We start from the raw sequence: 9,224 nt of genomic DNA, 5'->3' as shown, positions 1-9,224 counted from the left end.
TGGCAGGGACAGAAAGAAAGGGACAGAAAGGCTTCAAAAGACCTATCGTCTTTCCTTCCAGAAATAGAAATTAGTACTGGCAAAGTTTAATTACTTCTCCAAGGCACTACTAAAGCATCTGTAAACACCTAATTCACGTGGGCCTTTTCCTTCTGTAGCATAAATAAAGGGAGGGTCACAAACTGCAACAGACCAAAATCCAAGGGTTTTATTTCCCTTAAAGTTTGATCTACCTGTTCAAGGCTTTTACATGACCTTGTAAAATTTCATTCCACAAAATCTCTCAAATATAAATATATATAATTTATATATAAATATAAATGTTGGTGTTTCTTTCACAAAAATGAATGGAAAACAAGTTACATCACTTTTCTCCTCAGCTGTTTGAGGAAGGGGGAGAAGGAAAGAGGGAGCTAGGATCAGGGTGCATGTGAGCATATCTTGTGCACAACACCATGAATCAAGTCAGAGATTCAATAGTGGTGTTTTCTGAACCTCAGGATCATGAGGTCCATAACAACTGCATTCTCTTGGGAGAAGGAGCAGAGAGCATCTATCAAAGATTTTTCCTGCAATCCCTTTTCCTTGGTTACCAACAGCCTTGACTATGTGAGTGTCTACAGTTTTGAAACAAAGTACAATTTTAAAAACCGGTGCAAATCAAGGAAGGCTTTGATTCCTATACAGGCTATCTGGCATGATACTGGTGCTGTGGTGTGAGCTCTGCAAAGATGCAGATTCCTACATAGGGGCACTCCTGTGCTTGCATCAGAATATGCTTTTGAGAGAATTTGGATGCCTGGTTATGCTATTTTGTGGTACTCAAGCTTAGGGTCCAGATGGAGATGAGGAACACTCTGATGGCTGGTTTCAAACAGGAGAAGTTCTTTTTTCCCAGCAGGGCTAACTGGGAAGACAATCATGCTGAGATGTCAAAGGTGATGTTTATCCCAACAGCTTCCAGTGACTGGGGAGGAGATTGTTGTGTAGGGAATACCAAAAAGACAAGAAGTAGGGACAGACCCTGATAATCAGACTCTGTGCTGCTCTCGCAGGTCCAACCAAGGGTGTATTAAACACTCACTGCTCTTCAAGCCTGACCACAATTAAAAAATATTGGTACTGTCCCTGTTGAATATTACCATAGAGTCATACAAATACTTGGGTTGGAAGGGACCTTGGAGATCATCTTGTTCCAACCCTGCTGCCATGGGCAGGGACACCTTCCACTATTACACTACAGAGTTTTACCTCAACTCAGAATCATGAGGGTTAACCCCCTGAATGCCACGCACCAACGCAGCTGCCCCACATTCCTCCTGTTTCAGAAATCCATTGGTGTGATTACACTTTGCTAATCAGTGGAGCTAGATTCATTTGAGGCAGAATTCAGTCCATGTTGCAACCTTGCTTCTGGAGTTACCTTCTTCCCTAAAAGAAAGCATGGTCTAGTAGCCCATTGTCAAAATTTCACACATCCCTGTCCATTATGCCCTGCTCATGGACAGCACATGCACTGCAGTCTGTCAGACCAGAAGCCAGAAAGCCTGAGAGAGAGACCAGTGCTGAGGTCAAGGCAGAGGATCTGGGATTCTCCCTAACATTCCCTGCAGCTGCACTGCTGGTCATAGAGGCAAGGATCCATTCAGTGAAATCCTTTCCACACCTGGCGTACGTGGTGTCATGGCAAACTTGGTTTCTCAGTGTTAACGTGTATTTTAAGTTCACTGTCCAAAACCAGAGTATCAGTATTTGCCACCATGTCAGTGTACTGCAAGACTCCAGTTTGTCAAAGAAATCTAAAATATCACAGTGACAGATGCATGAGAATGTGCATTGCTGCATTTATTCCACAGCAAGCCATTCCTGCCTTCTGCATTCTTTTCCTGGAACTTCGGCCTCATGTGCTGTGAGAGCGGGGCACATCTAGGGACAGGAAGATGATGGGTTTGTACACAAAGCCTCTAACTGTAACCTCATGAAAGAATGCCTTTAAGTTTTTGAGAAAAGATCTCTAGGTCATCCTTTTAAATATTCTGTCCTATGCATACAGTAAAAAATGATGCTCTTTGTTACTGGGAAAAGCCAAGGAAGATGTTGGCTGATGAGAAGAGAAGAAGCAGTAAAAATAGATGCAGAGAACAGAAAGAAGGAGGGGGAAGAGTGTAAAGGGAGCAAGCCAGGGAAAGAGAAGGTGCAGAAGTGGTGATGAAAAGGGAGCAGAGAAAATAGAGATATAGAAGTACAACTAAATTACAATCACAGGCATCTTCATTTGGAGCTCTGTTTAGCAGCCCAAATGTCACAGCTATTTTGGACATGGAATGAAAACCATGTAGTCTGGAGAGGAAGGCACATACACTCCCTGTACACATGTGGCACTAGACTACCATTTATCCATGCCTGCATGACAGCATGAGACATCTTGCTGAATACCTACTCTGACTGAATCCTGGACAGTTAAAACTTTACTGCAGCACCCTGGATAACCTCTGCCACTGCATCAGATAATCACTTATGAACCTCAAAGTCCTTCTTGGAGCACTGTCAGCAGCAGGGCAGTGACATCACCCAGCTTGCAGGCACTTGAGGGCACCATCCTACCTAACAGCACTGATAAAGTTGTGCAGTTCCATGATAAAGTTATGCAAAAAACCACAACCTAGGTTTAAGATCTGTACAGACACGTGCCTCTTGCTGAATAAAAGAGTGCCTGTGAACAAGCTTGGGCAGCAGTCATCCACCCTGCTTCTTCTCTCACTTGATGCAAAATCATACTGTACCAAATATTTGTCCCCCCAGACAAAACTGCTACGACTAGATGGCCCCAAGCAGCAAGGGTGCAAAGCAGTCAGCTTCACACTAGGGCCAGGAGACTGCCTACACCAGCCTTGTCTTCCACTCTCCATGCCAGGAGAAGGGCTGGGGATCTCCACAGCCCTGCATTTGGGGACTGCTTGAGCCTCTGCTCACTGGGGACCCCACAGCAGAGACTGCGACAGGGAACCAGGCAGTGGCAGCTCAAAGTGTACTGCACAGATGTTAATGGCAGGGCTTGGTTCACAGCAGAAGATGGCAAGAATTAGAAAGGTTCAGTTTTGGAGAGCTCAGTTTTGAAGATTAAATAGATAGTGGATTTTTTAAGATCAGCGTGAGACCACTTTCTGGGGCAGTTAGAGAGGCTGAGGCTCCCCTCTCCCACGCATGGTACAGTTACATTCCAGGTCAGGACACTAAAATACTTGTAGCTTTTTCGCTGACAGTTGGCTTTTGTTGCTGTTGGATTTTTTTTCCTTCACTTTATTATCTTTCTTCTTCCTCCCACACCCCCTTTCATCTTCTTCTTTTATCTCCCTCTTCCTCTCCCAGATTTCCTCTTTTTCTTTCTAAAAGGTGGCAAATGTACACCATGAAATATGTCCTTTCCCAGACTTCCAGATCACTTAGTGAGCTGTAGGCTGAATTTGAGACATGGGAAAAGTCAATTCCAATCAACAGGGTTTCCACCTTTTGGCAATTCATTAAAGCAATGCACAATACATTATAATCCCCTCCCTCAGCATTTCCATGGACTGTAAGCTATTTTTACTGTCTTGATCCCAGGAACAAATATAAATAAATGTAGTACTTGGAACTGTAGAATACAGCAACCAGAGGAATCTGTACTCATTGCTAAAACAGCAGCTGAAACAGCAGAAGAAAATAGAGACATGTGGAAAGAAGGGAAAATCAAAATGAGGGGGGAAAAACATGGAGAGTGAAAGGAAAAGCAAAAGAGTAGCAAAGAGATTCCTGTTCTCTCCTCACAGGATAGGAAAAATCAGACCACTAGTGACCATTTTGAAGACAGCCTATATCTGTCATTTTGAGGAAGCCATCCTAAATCTGCAGTGTGTGCTCATTCTCACCCCCTCAGCTTCTCCTCCCACTGCCAAGGTGCAGAAGGTGGCGGTCACTTGGGGTTTAAGTGCCAACAGCCCCTGGGGCTCCCCCAGGCTTGTCCTCTCTGCAGCCACCATGCGTCCCTCCCTGACACCTTTCCTTGCACAGGCTCTTTCCTGGGGTGCAGCAGTCTCTGCTCAGGGCCAGCGCGATCCTGCTGCATCCCATTGTGCCTTGTTACCCAAACCCAGTGCTGTTTCACCCCCAGGGTGGCTGCACACGACTCATCTTTGCCTGTTGGAGAATATCAGGTACCACACATTGGGTGCTTGCAGATGATAGTCTGACTCTCAGCATACTGAGGGAAAGCAGCAGAGATGTGTCTCTGCACACAGGGGTGGGAACAGGATTCCTGTGTTTGCCAGGATTTCAGCTCAGGATCTGAGACTGGATCAGGAACTGAAAGGGCTCACCAGTTTCCTCAAGGCCAGCTGAAGGAAAGGCAGCCAGAGGAAAAAGTATTCCTACATACCCATTTTCACAGTCTATATGTGGCTTCCCTCATCATTTTTCTTTTCAGTTACCCAGGAGGTCAGTGAAGAGGTTGCACCAGGCTCTACCTTCCTGTTCAAATAAGCCATAATTCCACAGCACGTTTATCAGGCTCCTTGCTAATGACTCAGAGTAAGCAAGCATTTCAGCCATAAGATAAGACAAGCCAAGTTCACCAGAGGATATTTTAAACAATGGAGCAAACAAGGTGTATTTCCAGAGGTGGGTGTAAATGTGTAATAAAATGAAAATGTTCCCTCTCACGTTATCAGACAGGTGTAAATCACAAGGTTGCTTCCTCTCTCAACTGCACATGCCTCAAGTTCTGCTTGGAAAGTCAGAAAAAATCACATTGGTTCTGTTCGTGATTTCCTCATTGTTGCACATCCCTCCCTTATGACTCAGTTTCCACGAAGCTTGGAAGCCAACATGCTTGGAAGCCAACATTTCTAAATACTAATAAAAGGACTTTACTTTAAAGTTTATTGATCCATTTTGCGAGAATAAAGATGAAACTTTTAAATCTTATCAGTGATGGTGTCAGTGCAATGGAGAGTTCTGAGGGTCCCTCCTCTCTACCTATCTACTTCCCTAGATATTTATGAAAAGGGAATTCCATTTTTAAAAAAAGAGAAAAAAAACAAACTCGTGAAACCCCTTGCAGGGTTTTTTGGACTCAATTATTTACTTTCATACTGTTTCTCAGTTTTACTTTTATGTTCAGTATTCCTAACAAGCCTCTTTCTCTTTGTCTTTCTATTGCATTTTTTTGGCTGGGAACTCTCAGGAATGTCAAAGACCACTAAGGTGGCCAGTGTAACAAAAATGCCAGCATTTATATACATGAGAAGAAAGTAACAGAGAAATTCCCCCAGACCACTACTGCCCATTTTATGGGCAGCTTTGGGTAGAAGCAGTATGATCTGATGTAGGAAAGAATTCAGGTTCAAAATACCCCATGAACCTTAAGACTTAGTTGATCAAAGTCCACATGGGAGAATAAATATACATTTTATATTTATGTGAAAAATTATCTAATCTCAACAGATTTCTGGTTTCTGTCTTTCCAAGACAATAGCAAATTATTTTTAACACCTCCGAAAAAGAACTGAGAAACAGCTCTGCAGAAACTAAAAAAAGCTGCAGGATGAGGGTGAGTTCAGAGCAGCAACAGAGATCCAGCACACTCGAAATGGACCAGGGAAAGTTCAAGTCATCCTGGAAGGATGGATGGGAACTGATAATTTCTCAGTGCCTTTCTCTATTCTCCCTGTCGTTGCTTTTGGAAACCCTTAGCGGTTGCAATCTATTTATAATTCACTCTGTTTTTGTAGTTTATCTCTGCTATAACATCGTGTCCCCTGTCCTGACTGCACAATATCAATCCAAAGGAATTCTTCACAGCTGGGTTCTCACCTCCTGCTTTATTAGAATGCTTTATTAATAGGAAGAGGGACAAGACTACTCTCATCAGGCCGATCATGCTCTCTGTTCATGATCCAGCTCTTAGCACACTACTTAAAATGGACATTTTTGGGTATGTGGCCCTACCACAGGGTACTTCAGTTACTCAGTTGTTTTAATGTTTATTTGCTTTTAAATGTCAGTGTATTTATTACACAGGATTTATTTTATTTTCCTTCCCCTAGTGAATGTTCTGGAGTGTATCTGAGTGTATTTAAGGAAAAAAACATAAAGATGTAAATATCTGACGTGAAGATGCAAAGCAAGAATGATTCAACAAATTCAAAAATGAAGAAATTGTTTACATTGGTCCAAGATCCCCAAATCCTGAATAAAGAGATGAATTGAAACAAAGGCCGTTCAAGCTGAGTGTACCTGAAAAGCATGAAGTATTTGTATCCATTTTCCCATGGAGCAATTGGATGCAAAGTGTAACACCTGTGTCATAGGGAGCTGGCCCCGGTAAAATAATGGAGCTGGCAAAGGAAGCCCCTGAGATGAATTCTGTATTTCTAGGCTGAGGTTTCAATCACCAAACCCAGGCCTTGACAGAGGACCCTGAGTGAGGGGAGTGCAGGGACCAGGAATCTTGGAGAGTTGGTCCCTGGCAGCGTCACCACGACACAGCAGGCAGAAAGCCCAGGAGCTGGAATGCATCATCTGCAAAGACTGCTCTTCCTGCTGCAGGGCTGCTCCCACTGGTGTCAGCAGGAGGAGTGCAGCCCTGGCTCAGCCCTGGCAGACAGGCAGTGGCCAAGAGCTGAGGCTGCTGCATGATGGAGGGACATTATCAACCACAGACAAGGGACCGCACCGCTGCTCCCCCAGCTCCTTGCTGGCCATGCTGGAAAGGGGAAACTGGGAGGCCTTGTTGGCACATCTGGGATAGTGCCATTTGCTGCCAGGGTGGATAGCACTCCTTGGATGCAGGCCCACCTTTCATCCTTCAGGGGAGCAAGGGTTTCCAGTCCCACACATCTGCTCCTCTGCACAGAGATGAGGAGATGGGGAACTGACCAATTTCAGTAAACAAGAAGTTCCGACTAACTGCCAGCTCCTTGAAACTTAGATTTAGGAGACTGATTCAGAGATGAACTTTATGAAAATATTATTTAGAGGATTAGTTCATATGGTATTTTTAGCAAAAATGATAGCTGAAGACAAGCAAAAAGGATTGCTTTGGGTTTGTTTAATAAATGAAAAGAGCAACGTTACCATATAATTTCCATATATGCGTCAGTACAGCAGCTGGCACCCTCCTGACCCCTCAAATTACTGTCCCACTCCAGTCTTGTTACAGCAGCAAACTGATCCTGGGCCAGCAGGGCCAAGGAAATGTTTGTGTTCCTGCATAGTCAGCAGGCATCAGCAGGGACCTCATGCTCTCCTCATCTGCAGCAGGACTGCAGACATCACCCCCTTCCCACGGGGTGAGAAGGAGCAGAGCCTGTCCCAGACTCACTGCCCACCCAGCACAGGGTGGCAGGGCAGGGGTGCAAGGTGGTTCACCTGTTGGAGCAGTGTGTGCAGCTGAGGAAGGCTGTCTGTCACACACCTCATGCTTGGCAGGCCCTGGCACTCACTCTCCCAGCATGGGGGAGGTTTAAAGGCAACTTCACCAACCTCCTTCTGCTTCAAAATCATTCTTCTTCCTTCCTTCCTTTCAGCAACATGATTAAAACGGTAATTTTAATATACTAAAGTACCAGGAATGCCTCATTCACATTATTCCTGGTAACAGCTTTTACTCAGGTGGCACTGCCAAGCACTTTGTGAGCTTTCAACAAGGAAGATCCTTCTTTGTCTTCTGGAAGTCTAAGGTGTTCCCAGCCAGTCATTCACTGACTTTTCTATATCGAAGGAAGCTTCTCTCCTGACTTTCCCATCACATAATATTTTGTTGTTATATTATTCTGCTCCATTTCAATTTTCCTTCCTCTGAGAATGAACCTTTCAGGAAAGTCCTGTTTGCTCCTGGACAAAACCAGAAACTTGAAAACCTCTGTGTACAATATGAGAACTCCCTCTTCCCATTGCTCTCCTGTTCCATACAGCCAACAATCCAGGAGGAAACACTAGCCCTGTCACCAACATAAGGAGGCCTTGCAACCACAGTCCCAGCTGTGATCCCTGATAGTTTATACTGTGCCAAGATCTTCTGGAGATTCATTGACTCAGGCTGTGTCCAGACTTCTGTGTACAGAGACTGCAGAATTTTTGCCAGGAGAGGATTAAAGCACATTCTCAAGAAGTATGTTTTAAGAGGCAATAGGAACAGGCTGAACTGTTCCCTTTGAACACCAGGATATATCTTTCTAGCATGAGAGTGACTGAGTGCTGGAACAAGCGGCCCAGAGATGTTGTGGAGTCTCCATCCTTGGAGATACTCAAAAGCCACCTGGGAGTGATCCAGATTCTAGGTGGCCCTGCTTGAGCTGGAGGGCTGGAGCAGGTGATCTTCACAAGTGCCTTTCAATCTCAACCCATTTGTGATGATTCTGTTTCCTTTTCTTTGCAAAGCTCCAAGCAACTGCAGCCTGTGTTACCTGTGCTAAGCCATTACACTGGAAAGGCAAGCTGCGTTTCTCTGACTTCACCTCTGCTTTCCTATGCTTTTGTCAGAAAATATTGTCTGTGTGCAAAAACAAGAACAGGACTGCCAAATAGCCGGAGGGACTAAGGAGGTCACAGAAGTGAGGGGAAGCACGATTGCTCATCCAGTGGCTGTCACTTTCAAGTAGAGATAGATAATATTGAAACTCAGCACTGTTGACTGTTACAGCAGAATTAATACTGCCACCGCCTCCATATGTCATCTACAGGGACATGGCATTCCTCCACCCTCCCATTCAGCCTCTGTCTCTGCTCACTCCTGGTGCCTCCTTAGAAAACCTTGGCTCATTACTTTGGAACTTCTGAAAATTTTCAGACATGTTTCAGCTTCTCACTTGCTATGCAGCAGTTTCATTTAGCAGACCTAGGGGCTATTTCTTAAGATTATTTTTTCATAGATTTCCCTGTTCCTGGGAACTCCAAGAAAACCGTAGTGCAAACAGAAGTTTAAACAAAGTTGTTACATGCTATATCATATGACTTACTCAAAAGCTTTCCTCTTAACCACTGCCACCTTTAATTATCTCTGAGCACACACAAGTCTTATAGGATGTTTGTGACAAGGTCAGCGTTTGGGGGTCTGCAGTGTATTTCTCCCTGCTCAGTAGCTGTCAGATTTATTTTGCATTGGGCATGGCTCTGCTGTCTGTTGGACCAGCCAGCAGAGCACCTGTGTCTGAACCACCACAAAGTACATGCACCCTGGGAAAGGA

This window comes from Ammospiza nelsoni, chromosome 3 (genome assembly GCF_027579445.1).
Source record: "Ammospiza nelsoni isolate bAmmNel1 chromosome 3, bAmmNel1.pri, whole genome shotgun sequence".
Lineage (NCBI taxonomy): Eukaryota > Metazoa > Chordata > Aves > Passeriformes > Passerellidae > Ammospiza > Ammospiza nelsoni.
The sequence above is the reverse complement of the archived record's forward strand: the minus strand, read 5'-3'. Positions refer to the sequence as shown.